Source organism: Phyllostomus discolor, chromosome 8 (genome assembly GCF_004126475.2).
Source record: "Phyllostomus discolor isolate MPI-MPIP mPhyDis1 chromosome 8, mPhyDis1.pri.v3, whole genome shotgun sequence".
Taxonomy (NCBI): domain Eukaryota; kingdom Metazoa; phylum Chordata; class Mammalia; order Chiroptera; family Phyllostomidae; genus Phyllostomus; species Phyllostomus discolor.
The window spans coordinates 60,927,940-60,945,757 of NC_040910.2; the positions used below are offsets into that span (position 1 = coordinate 60,927,940).

At 55.4% G+C, this 17,818-nt stretch overlaps 1 protein-coding gene across 3 annotated transcripts in view; it reads left to right on the forward strand.

Moving 5' to 3' along the window:
* The first annotated feature begins 1,316 nt into the window (after positions 1–1,316).
* Positions 1,317–17,818, forward strand: part of RAI1 (retinoic acid induced 1) — a 108,304-nt gene continuing 91,802 nt past the window's right edge. For 2 of the 3 annotated variants that reach the window (XM_036032854.1, XM_036032857.1), the window contains exon 1: positions 1,317–1,720. The gene's annotated coding sequence lies outside the window, so the exon portion shown is untranslated. The remainder of the gene's footprint in view (positions 1,721–17,818) is intronic. The other variant, XM_028534215.2, reaches the window with a different exon arrangement.

Consider the following 17,818-nt stretch of genomic DNA (forward strand, 5'->3'; position numbering starts at 1 on the left):
CACTCTGCACTTCAATTTCCTCATGAGCGAACTATGACCAGCCTGCACACCAAGGGGCTACGGACTCAAATGAGATATAGAGAAAGCGTACTGTCATCTGGGACCTACCAAGATAGAAGGGCACTTTTCCTGGCAACCTCAGTGCCTTATTTGACAGATGTGGAAACAGGTTTGATACAGGAACTCACTAGTCCCCAAGCCACCAGGGAGCTCCAACGCCTTGACCATCCCCATAAGACTCATGCACCCCAGAGTTGGGGTGGGGGTGGGAGTCTTCCCGAGCGGCTGGCGGCTGGCTTTCAGCCTGAGCTGTGGTGAATGGAAGACTTGGAGCAGCAGCTGTCAGGAAGTCTGTAAGTTAATAGTTTCATTCATTCTTTCATTCATTCGACATTCCTCTACTTAAAATCATCTGCCAGTGGCTTCCTTCCCCACAGACTAGAGTCACATGTAAATCCCGCCCTCCCAAGTCCTCTGCAGCCCCAGAGACCCCAGGCCTGTGTTAGAGTGCTGCCTTTGGGGAGCCTGTGGCTTGTCCCCTTGCTCCTCACCCACCAAGCTCTGTCCCGTATCGGGGCCTTTGCACTTGCTCTCCCCTCTGCCAAAGATGCTCTTCCTGTCGCTCTGCCAGGGACAAGTTCCTTCCTGCTGTGCAGCTCTCTGCCCAGATAGGCCTCCTCCTCACACTCCCAGTTAAGGAGCTCCCCTCTGTCACTTCACCTGCCAATTTCTTCCTAGCACTTATCATTCCCTACAATTATCTTCTCTTAATATATAAGCGTTTGTTTGCTGTCCGTCTCTTGCCACCAGAACACCAGCTCCATAACTGCAGGGACCACTTACCTCTGTGGATTCCTCAAAGCCAAGCAAGGTACCAGGTGCTCAGAAAGTGAAGACATTTATATCCAGCGCATTAAATTCAGAAGTCAAAAATCTTTCAAAGGAAGGTCCCAGGGAGGGCTAATGATGGGGCAATAGTGGGAACCTGGCTTGGACACCAGGCCAGAGACTGGAAGCACCTGAGAGCAGGACGTCGGCCCAAATCCTCTCCCCGATCTTTCAGCAGTCACCCTAACCTCGTCCCGCGGCGTTCCAACCCCGAGGCGGAGCATGAGAGTCTCTGAGGGCTCCACTGGGACCCCACAACCAAACCTCCCTCCCGCAAGGCGCACGGGCGGGCGGGCGGACGCGCAGTGGGGCATGCGGACCGCCAGGGGGTGCTGTCGGGGCGTGCACGGCCCCTCTGGCGCCCGGGGCCGCGAGCGAGCGCAGCCAGGCCGCCCGGGAACTTTTTTCCTCCCGCTCTAGCTCTCCTTCTCCCCCCACGCGTCGACCGCCGGCTTGCTCTTCCTGTGCATAAGGGATAGCATTTCCCCGCGGCCACCAGACAGGCCCGTCTGGGTGCGAGGCCAGGGCCGGGTCCCAGCGCCGCCGGATCCCAGGGCCCCCGGGTGCCGCCCCCGCCCGCGGCTGGGCTGGGAGAGGCGAATTGGAGAGCGAGGAGGCGGCGGCGAGGGTGAGAGGCGAACGGAACCAGCAGGCCGCCCTGACCGCGGCCCGAGCGCCGGCGCTAGGAGGGGGCGCCACGGCCCACCCTCCTTCCTGCCTGGCCCGGGACCGGCCGGGCCGACGCGCCCTGACCCCCAATGGCCTACCGGGCCTCGGGGCCGCCAAGTCGTCGTGCCAGACCCAGGGCCCCCGAGTGAGCGGGGGCGCCGAGGTGAGCACCGAGCTCCGGGGCGCGAGGGGCGCGAGGCGTCGGGATCCGAGGCCCGGTGAAGAATAGAAGTGCGTTGAACCGGCACGTAGGGGTCCGCGGGGTCATTGCTTTGTGTAGCGTGGGGTGGGGGGTGTGCGCGAGGTCACCGGATGGCCGTCTGGGGAGCTGCAGGGTGGGGGCGCCCTGCGCCGCGGATAAGGGTCTTCAGGAACGTTTGTGCGGCCGGCTGGGGTCCGTCCGTGGCGTAAGGGCGCTAGAACCCTGGATCGAGTGTGGCCGGAAGCTCTGCGCGCTCGGGGGCGTGAAGTGTTTTCTGAGAGTGGGGTGGGGAAATGGGGGGCATTCGCCCGGCGCCGGGAGAGGAACTTTGTGAGTGCGCCCAGGGGGTGGGGGGCAGGAAGCCGACGTCTCCTTGTGGGGCTTGGGACTGGATGTGGGCCACAGCTTGGGAGCCAGGGACTCGAGGGGCGGGTAGGGCCTGTGTGGGGAGATGGAGTTTAAGGGGTTCAACGAGGTGCCCCAACCCAGGCAAAGGCGCCGGGGCCTGTGCGTAGGCCTCGCGACCCGGCAGGAAGCTGCCCCAGTGGCCCGGGGAGCTCCGACACGGCCAGGCCCCGGGCGCGCTAGCCCTTCGGAGGGTGGCATTACGGTCCCGGGCACTGGACACGCAAGCCCCATGTCCCCAGACAGCAACGCGCCGGCCAGGCCGATGGCCTCCAGCGCCTTGGAAGCAGGAGACCGACGTGGGAGCCGGGCATCAGGCGGCACCGCTGAGCGCGGCGGGGGGTAAGGGAGTGGCAGGAGACCAGGGTGACACTTGGAGCCTTGGGAGCCCTGGGTAGGGGGAGCTCTGGGTTTTCGGCTCTGAATGGATAGACCCTGTGTAACAATGCGCTGTTGGGGGCCTGGGGGAAGGGAGGCAGCGCGCCTGAATGGCGGAGCCGAGCCCTGAGCTTCCCAGCTCTGAATATTCTCTCCCAAATCTCCTTTCCCGAGGTTTCAGCAGGCTCTGATTCAAGGGCCCACGCGAGACCGCAGGGTTCCCTCCCACCCAGAGTGTACCCCCGCCTTATTTCTCTTCTAACGCAGTGATGTGTTGAGGATTCAAGAGCGTTACATCTGGTTGCAATCCAGTCTCTTGCCTCTGCTGGGCTGTTAAGACCTCACGCTGACGTCAGAGCAGGGGAATTACTTCTTTTTATTTTATCTTTTTAGTTTGCTTCCCTGGGAGGGGAGGAAGGTGGGTTAGACGAGCTCTGATGTGGAGGCGCCAGTTCCCCGGGCACCCCAGGCTGGGGTCTCTTCTTCTCTCCCCCGTCCCCCCATTCTGCATCTGCACTGACTCTATACCGGTCAGGCTCCCCCTGGGGTGGTGGGGCCTCTGCCGACTGACCACCTGACCACCTGGTTGCGTTTCCAGAGGCTTCCCTGGTCCTCTTCCTGTGGAAGCCGGAAAGGAGTCTTCTAGCTGACAACAGGTGGGGGAATGCGCCCCAGGAGCATCCAGGGAGAGATCCTTAGGCAAGCAGAAGTGGCCTTTTAGGTGACACAGTGGAGTGGGCAGACGTTCTGGTCTGGGGGAGGCTCAACCCCAAAATTCTGGCAAAGGCTCTCCAAAGCAAAAGCCTTGGAGGGAAAGAAAGTACACCAGGGGCTGATCCAGGCCCCAGAAGCTGCATCTAGAGTGGGCCCCACTGGACATTTCCCGACAGCCAGGCGCCCCTCTGACTCCCTAAACAGAGGAACCGGCCCCTGCAGAGCCCTCCTTCTCCCCCACTGGACCCAGAGGCCCTTGCAGGCCAGGCCCTTGTTGTATTCCTCTTTAGACTAAGACGTCTACACCAGTGACTTTCAAATTACTGCTAGTGACCTGTGGTAAGAAATACATTTTAGGTTGCAGTTTTGTTCACCCCCATTGTACATAACTGAAATGAAGGTTTAGTGAAATAACTGTCTTTTCCTTCCTCTGTTGATCTGGTACTTTCTATTCTAATCTATCTGATTTTTTTTTTAAATTGCTGGTTGTAACTCACTAAATTGATTTTGCAGTCCACTAATGGGTCATAACCAGAGTTTGAAAAAAACAAGCTAGAAAATGAATCTGGCTTCTATTCATTCAGCAAACATTAAGAGGCCCTAACAAGTTCTCTCTTTTTTTAAATTATTGATTCCATTGGGGTGACATTGGTTAACAGGATCACAGAGGTTTCAAGTGCACGTTTCCATGATGTATGGTCTGTATATTGCATTGTGTGCCCGCCACCCAAAGTCAGAGTTAAACTTCTTCTATCACCATCTATTTGACCCTCTTTACCTTTTACTACCCTCTACCCTCCAAGTTCTCTCTTTATTACTCAAGTAACATGTGGATTTTTCTTCTCATTGTGAAAAATGCAAAAAAAAAAAGTATAGAGAGTAAAAGTGCCATCCACACCCCAGCCTCCTCCCAAGGACCCAGGTCACAGAGGAGCACGTCCTTCTGGATGTCTCGCTGCGCACGGTGCAGCCATCACGCACCCCAAAACCTCGCTTTCTTTCCTTCAAGTGATAACACACCTCAGGTTCTTACTGTGCACCTTCCTTTTGCCTTTCCGTTTGTCCCTGTAGAGTCAGGGACAAACACCCTGTGCCTCAGTGTCCCTGTCTGTACAATGGGAATGATAACTGTCCTGGCCCCACAGGACTGCAGTGAAGATTTAATCAGTTAATTTGTATAAACACGTAAGGAACAGTGCTTTTCCTTATAAGTGCCAGTTGCCACCGCCACCATCATCATCATTATTATTCTATTTCCATGGCAGCCTATGTATGTACCTCGTGGCTTTTAACAGCTGCCTGCGGCTATGGCATGGACATCCTGCCCCCTTCTCCTGTGTGGCTGTGTGGGGAGGGGGGAGGGGAGGCCGTGTGCACCGAGCAGTGTTTCTGTGGGAGAGGGACCTGGGTTAGCAGGCCCCAAAGGAACAGATATTTTCCAGGGACCCATTCTTTTTGAAGTCCTTTGCTTAACGCAGCTGCCTCCAAGGGAGCACAGCCCAGTGGGTGAGTGAGACCCGGACACCACCCGAGGCACCAGCACTGTCACGGGAGCTCATGCCGGGGCTGATGCTGGGAGCAGGCCCTTGTGAAAGCACCATGCAGCTGTTAGTGGGGATGAGGGGGGATAGTGGAGGGCAGCATCTTCAGCGAGACTTGCCCGAGCACCGGAGAGCAGAGGAAGGTGGTGCGTGATTCAGTTCTGAGGCGGGTGGGACAGACAACCTGAGCTTTGGGATTCAGGAGCAAGTGTGCTCAGTCTTGGCCAGAGTTGGGGCCTTGTGGAGGTGGGGGCTTCATAGAAGATGGGACTTGGAGCAGGAACTTCAAACACAGGTGGGTAAGAAGGAGAGGGGCATTCCTGGCAGAGGGAACATGCAGCATGTCTTTGGAGGCTGAAAGGAACGTGGCCTCTACCGTGGCCAAAAGGGGTAAGGCTGACTCAGAAGGACCGCTTGCTGAAGGGGCTGGGCTCTGGCTGGGGTCTCCTTGCTGGCCTCCCTGCCTCCACACTGCCCCTTCCCAGCATGGGCCACACTACCAGACTGATCTTTCTCAACCACATCAGGTACTGCCAGGGGCTTGTGCTGCCTGGCAGCATTGTGGATAAAAGTCCAGTCTGTTGTCCCTCCCAGGCTACAAGGGCTCTTTCTGGCCTCCTACACCTGCTCTGCCGCCATCTGCCCCGCTCCCTCCTCCAGCACAGCCCTCCTGCCCTGGGCGCAGCATGCACAACACATCCTGCCTCTGTGCATTTGCCGGGCCTGTTCCTTCCACCTAAGATGCTCTTCACCTTCCTCCTTGCCTCCCAAGGCTGAAACAGACACCTTGTCTCCTGCTTCTCTGTGAGACGGAGATGGGGTAGGAGAAGAAGAAGAAGAAGGGGTTGAGGGGAAGGGGAGATGGAGAGAGACAGAGATGGGGTAGGGGGAGACACATGAGAAAGAGTGCGGGAGATGTTCCTGTTGCCAGATGGTGTGCTTAGCGTCAGGAAAGAGACCCAGAAGTGCTGTGGGTTCCCACAACACTGGACATTTGTTCATTCATTTGTCTGCCGTCCCTTCATTCAGCAGATGTGCCTTCACTGGCTTCTCCCCTCAGCCCTGTGTGTACCGCGGCCCTGGAGATGAGCGTGCTGTGTTCTGGCCTTGCAGCGCCACCCCATCTGTGGGAGAGATGGACGGTCACCGTCTATTTTCTGCACAAAGCGATCATGCTCAGAAGAGAAGGAACCCAGGATGCTGGGGAGGGGCAGGAGTGAGCCCTGTGAAGGGGGAACAGGTGTGGCAGGGCCCAGGGTGTATGTGTAGGGGGTGCCGTTGGTTAGGAGTTGTGGGGTAGAAAGCCTGGTTTGGGTGGCATCTTCTCTCTCCTCTGGTCAACTGCTTGGGCTGAGAAAGGAGGGGACCCAGTGGAGAGGACTGACAGAACAGGGGAAGGGGCTAGCTCAGTGTGGACAGGCTCCAGGTAGGGGGTGCTCCCTGGAGAACATGAAGACTTGAGCAGAGCTCCCTCCTTGGATACGGGCCTGTCCACGGTGCAGCATGGTGGGGGAAGCACTACATTTGGAATCAGGAAGAGGTTTAGTTCCAACTGTTGCTTCAGGCAAGTCACTTCCCTCTCTGAGCATCGGTTTCCTCCGGAGGCCCTGAGCTCTGGGCCACAAACACAGACATGCGGGTCAGGCCAGCCTTGGTTCAGCCCCAGGTCCTTCTGCCTGCTCTGAAGCTCCACGACCCTTTAAAATGGGCATAGTCATCAGCCCCTCCTAGTTACAGGTAGCACATGTGGCTGTTAACTCTTTTTTAAATCTTCACTTGAGAATATGTTTATTGATTTCAGAAAGAGAGGAAGGGAAAGAGAGAGAGAAACATTGATCGATTGCCTCCTGTATGTGCCCTGACCAGGGACTGAACCTGCAACTTTTTGGTGCACAGGATGGCTAAAAGACTTCACATGAGGAAAAAGAGATTGCTATTCTTCCATTCCCCTTCACACCAGGTTGCAGCTACCTAGTCAACTATCAGTGAGATAACACTGGCTGAAACAAAGTTTCTTTCCCAGTCAGGAGGAGGCCGGGAGACTGACAGATCAGGCCGTGTCTGTTGGATGGTAGAGCAGGTGAGAATTAGAGTTTTCTGGTCAGAGTTTGTTTCCAAAGGGGACTTTGCCCCAGCAATGCAGGGGAACCCTGAGAAAGCATCCAGCAACTTGTGCTTTCCGAGGCAGTGAAGAGGCAGTGTAACTACAAACTGAGTCATTTGTTCACTCACTCATTCATTCGCGCACTCATAGATCACATTGCCCCAGGGTGCTGGGGCACAGCCACTAACGTGGAACATTTCTGCCACATGGTGGGTAAGCACCATGTTTTGGAGTTCAGCTGCCTGAGCTCAGATCCCAACTTCGCTTCTTACTAACTTGGGCAAGTTATTTCCTTTACTCAGTCTCCTCATCTGTCAGATGGGGGGAATGGGAGCACCTGCCTCACTGGGTTATTGGGAAGGTTAGTGAGTTAATGCAGATAAAATATTTAAAACAGGGCCTGACATGGAAAGTGCTAGAGAATGCTTCCTCCTCTTCCTACTTGTTTTCCTGCCCTGGAGAATCTCCCAGACCAGCTTGATGCTGAGGGAGGTTGGTCCCAGCCGGGACTTCTCTGAGAAGGGTGGCACCTGGGCAGGCCAAGCACCTGGCTCTGGCTGGACCCAGCACTCCTCCACCTCTGGCCTCCTGGGCCTTTGCACCCCTCACTGTAGCAGAGGCCATGGAGAGGGTGAGGCTGGCGGTGTGGAGGCCCTGCCAGGGCCTCATCACCCAGAGAGGCCTAATTCTGCCTGGCACCACGTGGGCTTCACAGACTTTAGGAAGAATTTCAGTATCAAATATTGAAGATGAAAGTGTTTCCTTTTTTGTTGTTAGATTTTATTTGATTTTTAGAGAGAGGGGAAGGCAGGGGGAAAGAGAGGGAGAGGGGCATCAGATGGTTGCCTCTCACGTGCCCCCAGCTGGGGACCTGGCCCACAACCCAGGCCTGTCCCCCAACCTGGAATGGAACCCACAACCTTTTGGTTTGAAAGCTGACACTCAATCCACTGAGCTATGCCAGCCAGGGCTGAAAGTGTTTTCTGATTGATATCCTCAGTTGCCGGAGTCCACCAAACCATATCTGGACGTCCTTAGGCGACAGGCACCTGCAGCTCTCCGAGCATCTATTTCCTCATTCATCAAACAGTAAAACTAATAACACTTACCTCGTGGTTTTCGTTTTAGGAGTATTAAATGAGCCGGTGCCTCTAATGCCATTTAACTGTATGTGACACATAGCAAAGAGCTTAATAAATATTGCTTATTAGTAATAATAATTCTCTGAAAACATAAATGTAAATTAAAAATCACCTGAAAGATTTCTTCTTGGGAGCTACAGCTTCTTAGAGATGGGAAGTTGTAACCTTTCACTGACACTATAGGACAAAGAATTATCACAATGAATGGGAAAGAAAGACCAAGGCCCAGAGAAGTTCAGCTCCTGTAGCAAAGTCACACAGTGATCCAATGTGTGGTAGGGAAGGGGGAACCACAGTGGATGTTAATACTGTGCTTTCTGATGCTCTTTAGTTGTTATTCCTTCCGCAAATATTTATGGACATTCAGCATTGATATACAGCAGTCACATGAGCCTGTCTTCTGGAAGTTTCTGGCCTGATGAGACAATGAAATGTATAACGATTATAGTAAGGGGGTAAGAGGTATAGTAAGGGGTTAAGAGGTAAATACCTCTCCCCCATGCATTCATTTCTTGGGGGAGGAGGGCACTGTGCCAGGCCACAGAGCAGGGGTCCAAGAGGAGTGGTTCTCACAATCGGAATGTCCTCGGCGGGCAGAACCCTCAGGCAACAGGCAGACCTTTTCTGGAGACATTTTGGTTGTCTCCGCAAGGGAGGTGCTGGCACCTGGTGGGTAGAAGCCAGGGGTGCCACCAAACACCTTTCGATGCACAGGAACAGCCTTTGTGGCAAAGTGGCCCAAGATGTCCACAGGGCCAAGATGTCCATAAGTGAATGGAAGCCCCACCCTGGAGAAATAGTGGTGACCAAGTGGGTGCCACCCCTGCCCTTGTGGAGCTTACAGTCCGGTAGCGAGCAGACATTAGAGAATTGCACTTGTGTGGATTTATTGTAATTATATATAGTGATCTTGCAAGCTAAGACAGGGAAGTGCAGAGTGAGGGAAGAAGCTGTCTACTCCGCAGAGTGGGCACCTTTCAGGAGGTCTTTCCAGGCAGGAGTCGCAGCCCAAGTAAAGCTCAGAGGCAGAAAGTCCAAAAGTGTATAGTGGGAAGGGCAGACATTTGGTGTGTGTCTGAAGAGGCAACAGAAATTGGGACCCAGCCCCAGGGGCTTCCAGAGGTGAGGAGGGGACACAAGCCAGAGAAATGGCCACCTTTGCCTGGTGGGAGGGAACTACAGCTCCTAGCATCCTGAGCTCTGGGGGACTGAGCAGTGGGACCTGCACAAGTGTGAGCAGGGGGAGTGCCTCCTTCCTCTGCAGGCCCAGCCTCTGCCCCTCCTTTCATCTATGTCTCTCTGCTAGGTTATGCAGAGAAGCAGAAAGGAGAGAAGGGGGAAAAGAACAAAATTTTCATCTCGAACAGGTAGGAGTGGGGGAGGTCAAAGGATCAGTATTTAGGACACCTTTCAGACAAGCACAGAAAATCCCATATGGCCTGAAATAGCACAAAAAGCAGACATTTTGCCAAATCAGACTTAATTGAGTGGCTCTCTCTTCTTGAGTCCAGCAGGATGTGGATGGAGGTGATATTGTCCCCTGGGGCCCCTCCCTGGCTAATTAAACTTAGAAGCTCTGGTCTCCTGGGCAGGACAGCAAGCTGTGGAGCTCAGCCTGGCAGCTCTTGGCCTAGCCTGAGCATCCCAGAGGGCCAGAGATGGTGACTGGGGGCTGCCTGGTGGCAGGACCAGATGGTGGAAGCAGAGGTGGGAGAGGCCTGGGCCTAGTATTAAGTGAATGAATGCCTGTTTCTTTGGATGCTGAGAGGGATTGTGGAAAAAGGCCATCATTTAATGAATGTCTGCTGTTGTACTGGGCATCGGGTGGTTCCCTCTAAGCCTTATTAACAGCCCTATAGAGATTGTCAAGAAAACTGAAGCTCAGAGAGGTTCGGTGACCTGCTTGAGGTCACATAGCAACCAAGTGGCAGAGCCCAGATTGGAGACCACATCGGTTGGGCACCAAAGCCAAGCCCTGACTGCTGGTCACTGAGCCATTTGGCAGATAATCACCAACTATAAGTTTCTAGAGCTTGGAGTCAGACAAAAGTGAGCTTGAATTCTAACTGAGGCGGTTTTAGTTCTGCAGCTTTCTTTCTTGGAGCATCCTGTCATCTTTCAAGTGGGCATAGCCATTCCTTTATCCTAGAATTACTGTGTAAGGGTTAAACTCTGCATGGAAGGGGAGGAGGGAGGCCCAGGGAGGCCATCCTGCCCCTGGCCACCCAAGTGGCAGGGTGCCCTAAAAGCACCCTGGGTAGAGCTAGTGAGATTGTGGTGTCTTTGTGCAGTATCAGTGTTGGGTTTCCTTATTTGAAAGGAGAGAAAGGTAGAGAAGGTGGTGTGGAATGCGGGTGTTTATTTTTCTGTGCCTGTGAAAGCCCTGTTTCACCTCTGCCTGATAGGACTCCCCCAGACACTGCAGAGCTCCCTAAGGTGGGCACTGACAGGGCACCCACCAAGTGGAGGTCCCCCTTGCAGCCTGTAAGCCCTCATCCAAGAGCCTGAGATACCTAAAAAACCCCTAAAAGAGTGAGGGGTGGGCAAGGGCCATGAGACAAGGGAGTCTCTTGGCATCCTCCAATTCAGCCCTCCTGGTCCCATTTATTTTCTTATCTCCCAGCAGCCAGCGGGTTGCTGGGAAATCAGGGGCCACCTTCCTGATGGGCAAACAAAACAGCCTTGCTCACAAAAGGACAGGGAGGTTGGCGGGGCTTCTCTGGCTCCCCTCCCCCTGCCCAGGCTCCTGGCTGAGGCATCTCTGCTGCTCCACCCAGCTGACACCCTACATACCCGGAGAAGCAGTCAGGGGGCTACAGGGCCATTGCAGTCAGGCCACCCTGGCTGGGTGGGTGCCCCTCGAACTACGGAGGTGGGATTTGAGGACCTGTGGAACTCTGGGGTGGCTGTGAGTCAGGGTTTACTGGAATGGCTGCTTCCTACCCTTCAGCTGGCTGGGAAGGCAGCTTGAAGAGGAAGCCAGGCCCACAGGTAGCAGAGAAAGACATCAGATCCAGGGGGAACAGCAGAGAAAGCAAACAAACAGGGCTTTGTGTGGCTGCAGATCTGCGGCTCAGAAGGGAAGCCACGCCAGTGGTAGTGGGGAGGGGTGGAGGAAGGTGGCCAGGCCATGACTCTGCGTGTTAGAGCAGCCCAGGCCAGGCAGCCAGGCAGTGAGGAGTGCCACCTGGTGTGGACAGGCACCAGGAGTCCCAGCCTGGCTGAACCCCAGCTGCGTTCCACTCCACCCCCTGACAGATCTGGACTTGTCTGCCCACTGAACCTGGTCAGGGAAGACAGTCACCTGGAGCACCCATAGGAGCTCCCTCCTACCCCTGTGCCCCCTCGTTGCTGGGAGGTCACGGGTAAGAGGGTGTCAGGGTCTACCCGGGCAGCTGCCAGCCGAGCTGGGTCTCCTGGGAGGGCAGGGACGGTTGCCCAGAGCAGTGGGCGCTCTGAGGCTCCGCCGGCAGCCCTGTAGAGGGGACCCGGGTTCGTGCTGTGCAGTAGCAGACCCTTGGCATCTCCGCCCGGGGCCCAGGAACCGGATGTCGGGAAGGGACCGAGCCGGGAAGACAGGGCCTTGTCTCGGAGAGGGCACGGAGCCATCTTGAGGGAGAGGCTGTCAAATTCCGGTCCCGCCTCTCCCGGGCAGGGCATGGCTGGGGCTTCAGGAGAGAGCCTTAGGTGGGAGCTGTCCGGCCAGACACGCAAGCAGCTCGGTGACAGCCTCCGGGGCCATTTCCTCTACCCTCCCCGGCCTCCGGAGGGAGCAGTGAGAGGGCAAATGCCGAGCTTCCTGCCCTCCCCTCCAGTCCCCTGCCGCAGCGCCCACCGCGCCGCCCACCCCCTCGGGTCGGCCCAGACCCACCGGGGTCCACTGCCCACTGCACTGGGAGGGGCGGGGCGCTCCTGTTGCCCAGGCAGCGCTGGGTCCCGGCCTGCTCCGCGCTGCCGAGGCTCCACCCCTTCGCCGAAGCTGGATAGTTCCCGGAACTCAGGGTTGTGAGCCACTGGCAGCTTGGGTCCCCGGAGACGCGGTTCTGTGCTGGCTAGCAGGCCACCCGACATCAGGGACTGTGGAGAGACAGCTCTTGGGGTCCCTGAAATAGTGGGGACCGGTCTCCAGCTCCAGGCCACGCTTCCTCAAAGTCCGCAGCCCCGCAGCACCCTGGGTTGTGCGCACACAGCGCGAGGCCGGAGAGAGGAGGGGCGGGGATGCCCCCTCCCCGCCCTGGCCAGGGCCCCTGTCTTAGCGGGACTGGACCCTCCGTCCCAGCCGCCTCCCTCCAGCGCGGGAGCATAGGCCTTGTCCAGCTGGTCCCCAGCCATTGGACTGCCTGGATGGGAGACACATTCCTACCTCCTGAGCTGGGGCACCCCGCCTGCCCAGGGGCAGCCTCTTCTGGAATTTTGCTGCAACCCGGCCCTGCCTCCACCCCACCCCGCTCCTGGGGGTGTCATCAGCTCTCTACCGTTCACTGCAGCGTCCCCTTTTCCAAGTCTCCTCAGAGACACCTACTCAGCTGGCCTCTATGCACTCCTACCTGGACTACGCAGGCAGCTGAATTTAATGTCCGCCTGTGGGTCTGGGAAGGGAAGTTGTATGCCGGTTGAGCAGCTGTCCTTTGGCTCTGCTGGAGCCTCCTCCGGGGCGCGCGCACAGGAGAGTGAGAAGGGACTTCAATTGCCACGGGTGGGGACTCAAACTTGAAATCAGAAAGTTTCCTGCCCGTGCTGGGTTCAGTTCATTAGAGAGCTTCCTCCTAAATCAACCAACGAATGCATACATGAATGGAATAACAAATTAATGTTTCTCTTTTTCTCCCTTCCTCTCTCTAAAAATCAATCAATAAAAATTATTTCCCAGTCCTAAGCATTTCAGTTTTAATTAATTTATCAGATTATTAATATGTTGATTTTAGAAAAACCTAAAAATACAGGAAAAGAAGTAAAAACTCCCTAATTCCACCCCTAGGACATAACCATTGTTAACATTTTTTTTGTAGACATACAATAAACATAAATATAATAAATATAAAATATGGAGTTGTGCTGTATATTTGGTTTTGAAGGCACTTGGTGGTTTTAATAGCTCTTTTCCTCACCATAAGTGGAGGGCAGGTTTATTACAGACCTGGAAAATATGATAGGTTAAAAGAAAAACAGCTCTCATACTCCCAGTCTTCAAAGGTAGCCACATTTGACTGTTCGTGCCGGTGTTGGTTTGGTGAATTTTGTTTGTGTACACCACCTCTTCTCTTGTAAATACCATTTGATCTCCTTTTCTCACTTAATGTTGAATATCATGCTCCTTTTTCCTGAGTCGGTGAGAGTCTTGAGAGAACCGGAACCACATTCTTGGGAGGGCTTCAGAGATGAGCCAGACTGCACAGTCACTTCGGTTTTGTTTATCTTCTCCCCACTGTGGACCCCAGGAGCCCTTCCCCACTGCCACTAACTCTGATAGCAGCTTGCGCCCGAAGGGGCTGCTTGCTGGGACCCAGGAGGCCCTCCAGCCTGGGCAGGGACATTGAAGACTTACGGGCCCAGTTGATATTTAGACTCCAGTAGCAAGGGGCTCTAATTGGCCCCAGATGGGCAAGGCTGCAGCAAGGCTTCAGACAGCCTCATCTGGGGTCTCCTTTGCCCAGCCTCAGACTCAAAGACCCCTTGTTGATCCTGTTACCCACCTTCTGCTCTCCCTCTCTGTCTTAGAAACCAGTTTCTGCTGCCCTGGGCTCCTCGGCCTCCCCTTGGGGCATGCGGGCCTGGCCCCAGGCATAGCCTCTGCTCAGCTGCCCCTTGAGCGCAGCTACAAGCTGCCCTTACGTCCACACGTCCCTGCTTTCAGATTTTCTCCCCCATTCCTGAACAGTTCGATTACAACACATCCAAGCCCTGTGTGAAACAGGCCTTGGAAAATCACAGTTGCCAGGGATGAGTTGGCTTTCAAAAAGCATCCAAGGCTTGCAGGGGGGAGCCGAAGAGATAAGAGAATGCAGGGCCCTGTTCCCGAGCAGTAGTTGGGTTTAGTGGAAAATCACGGAGTGCCCCTGTGCCCAGAAATAATGTCCTTGGCAGAGGGGTGGCTGCTGGGACACCGGACCTCGTGCCCCCACTAGCCATCACTTGCTACCAGCACTGTGTGCTCTCTGAGATGAGAAGATAAAGAAGGAGGTTGTGAGCCTGCAGCCAACCACCCTGTAAATTATATTCTCTGAACAGGTTTATTCATTTATAAAATATTTAAGACCCAGTTTGCTTTACCTATAGCAAGGAGATAGTCAGGTTGGGCTGAGATTGATGTTCCGAACATGATTTCTTTATCTGGATTTGCTCTTCCGGGCTGAGTGCTGCCTGCCCCGGGGAACTGTAACCAAGTGGCAGGACAGGTGTGTGCCTGGGCTTCCGGCCTGTGTGTGGGCAGCATTTGTCTACATCTGTTTTGCAGGGTTCTGTACATGGAAGGGGTGGTGGTTCTCACATGACTGCTTCATCCAGGCACATGTATGAGCAGTCTAACAGACTGCTGAGTGTATGCCTGCATGTGTGATCTGTGTAGAGTGGGGGGTCTGCATTTGTGACTGGGACCAGTGTGTGGCTGTCTGTGTTTGGGCAGGGGCTGAGCCGAGGGGGTGGGTTTGTCTGAGCATGTCTTGGGTGCTCAATGTATGGTGGTATCTGTAACACTAGGTGGGCGGGGGGGGGGGGGGTTGCTTCTTTCCATGTGTGGTGTATGTATGTATCTGCATTTGTGGGCAGGGGGCCTAAGTGTATGCCTGGGTGTTGTCTGTATGTCCTTTTGTGTGAAGCCTGTTCCTTTGTGTGTGTGGAGTATGGCATAGGGCTTTTGCCTCCCATGGGGGCAGTGGCCACTGGCTGGGTTGCATCTGCTCCCCTGGCCCTAGGCACTGAAAAGAATGGGATGCCTGGCAAACCTGAATCCTGGGACTCTGGGCCTCAGCCTCCAGGAAGGATGGACTTTGGGGGCCGAAGGATTACTGACAATGTCTGACCCTCTTCCAGTGGAACTGGAGGGCCCCTGCTCTGTGGCTCAAAGACCAGGAGGACCTCAGAGGGCAGGACGGGTCAGGCCCACATTTCACAGATGGGGAAACTGCAGTCCAGAGGGCATACAGTCTGTTAGCGGCCAAGCCAGAACCCCAGTACAGAGCACGGCTCTCACTCTAGTACTCTGCTCTGGGGCAGTCCCTCCCTGGGCCTCAGTTTCTTCTTCTGTGACATTGTGGTGGGTTCCCAGGCCCCGGTGCTCTTCTTGTGCAGAGCATTAGGACCAGAACAGCCAGGGCCCAGATGGGGAAGGGACTGGCCAAGGCTCACACAGTGGAGTCCAGCCGGAAGGCAGGCAGCAGGGATGAGGAATGATGGGAAGACCCTGCTTTGGGCCCCGAGTGCCAGCAGTCAGTCCCACCTCTGGGACTGACTCTGCACTTGGGACGTCGTCTCTCTCCCTTCCCTAGCTGCAGCCCCCCGCCCAGATGGGGCCCAGTAGCCCAGAAAGTGGGAAAGTGGCCAGCATTTGGTTTTCTTCAGCCTTGTGACAGCCCTCAGCTCCCCCTCCCCCCTACCTTAGCAGCTAATGCATCTGTCACTACTTTCCTAATGAGGCTGCTGAGGGCCCCTCTGGGACAGATACCTTTGCAGGCCAGCCAGCGACTGAGGGGGCGGGTCTGTCTCAGGGTCAAGTTGGGAAGAGGGGGGCCGAGCCCTTCTCCTGCCTGCAGCCCCCAGCCAGCTCAGCTCTTGGGGGCATCAAGGCCCATCTGGACCCCTGAGGCAGCTGTGTGAGGGCACAGGGTGCTGGAGGGACTTGGGAGGCAGAAGTGTCCATACTAGTATTCATTGTTCTTTGGCACTGTGACTGTTCATAGTAATAATACTTCATCTGGTGGACAGATACGTTTGCAGTCTGCTGTGCCAGGACTGAAATCAGCTATGATCTGGGTGTTCATAATCCCTGCCCTTGGGGAGGCGTGGCCAAGGGGAAAAGACAGTAACCAAATAATCAAGTTATTTGTGTCATTACACATTCCTGTATGGGAATGCACGTTCATCACAAGCCAAGACAGGCATGCAAGCACACGAAGAGCTTCTCTGGTGGAGGGAGGGAGTCCTGTCCCCGGCTGCAGGGTGCTCCCAGGCACCTGGAAGGCTCAGCCAGGACTTGCCTGAGTCAGGAGACGGGATTCTGGGTGTGGCCCCAGACCACTGCCCACCTTCTCTGGGCTCCTCAGGCATCTAAGTTTCCTTCCAGCTCCATCATCTCTGAGTGGAACTCAGACAGCCTGTATCTCCTCTTCCAGGGCCCTCAAGACATCTGCTGCCAACAAGCTAGAGTTTGGAATGCCCGAGGCATTGCCCCAGGGGACGCCCGGAGCCACAGAGCACACCGCTCCTGCCTCAGGCTCCAGCTGCCATTCTGTCTTAGCCCTTTTGCTCTCACAGAGTCGCCCGCCGGGCTGGGCGGAAGGAAGCCTGGAAGAGATGAAATTGGAAAAGCAGTCTCTGTTGCCCCGCGGTTGTAGAGGGAGGCATTTGTTCATGTACTCATTTGCTCACTCATTGGATGAGTTTATTGAGCAGCTATTAATTGCCAGGCACTGTGCTGTGTGTTAGACCGAGGAGGCAAACTGACTGCCCTCCTGCCACATCCTGCCCACAGACCCATTTTGAAGGCCCACCCAGTGTTTGGGGAGAAAAAAAACAAATGAATTGGCAGTGAGCAGTCCTTGGGTAATTTCACCCCAGTTTCCAGCTTACAGCTCATCTTCCCTCGAGGCTACGCTTGGTGGTGCAGACTACAGTCTAGTCCAGTCCACAGGGTAGAGTTTCCCCGGAGCCACAGTCCCACCCCTCCCAGGCCACTCCTCTCAGGCCTGTTGTGTAGCAGTGTGGTTAAGAGCCCAGCTTCAGGAGCCGGGCTGCCCAATTTCAAATCCTCCCCTCGGTTTTTCACCAGCCATGAGACCTCAGGTAAATCAGTGCCCCTCTCCAAGCCTCAGTTTCCTCCTATGTAAATGGAGTCACAATAATAAGTACCCATTGGCTCCTGGAGTTGCTAGGGGATCCCTAAGTGAGAGAATTTTTAAGTACTTATAACAGCCTCAAGTGCTGGCTGCTACTGCTATTGTGTTGAGTAAATGAATCACTTGCAAGCTGAGACCTGGATTTTAATTCCCGAGTTGGGGGACCCTGTGTGAGTCACATGGCCCTCCTGGTCTCAGTTTTCCCAGCAGTCTCTTTGGGATAGAGACCCCTGCCCCTCTCTGTTGGACTTCCTCCCTCACCCTCTGAAGCCCTACTCTTGGGGCCTGGGCTGGACGCCCTAGGGTTGGGTTCAGGCCCATGCCCCCACCCCAGGCTGGCCTGCCGTAGTGGTCCTGTGAGAGCTGGTAGCCTGGGTCCACCTCCAGCTCTCAGGTGGCTACCCCCACTGCCCCTCCTGTGTTTGCCTTCTGCCTTTGCAGGGGTGGTACCACATTCCAAGGGTCTTTTTAATGCTTAATGGTGGTCAAGGGGTGGGTTTAACTGTACCTATGCAGGCCTGGCAGCAGGGGTGGCCCGAGCCTCCCTGCTGGCCTCGGCCCAGCCCCTCTCACCTTCTGAGTGCAGAGCTAGTGGGGAGCGGCACTCTGGGGCAGGGCAGGGTCCTTCACTGAAGGTATCACCCTCCCTGCGGCCTCTTGGCCCTGGTAGTCTCTGGTTTGTCATTCAAGGTGCTTGGGGACTAGCTGCTGCCCACTGACCTGGT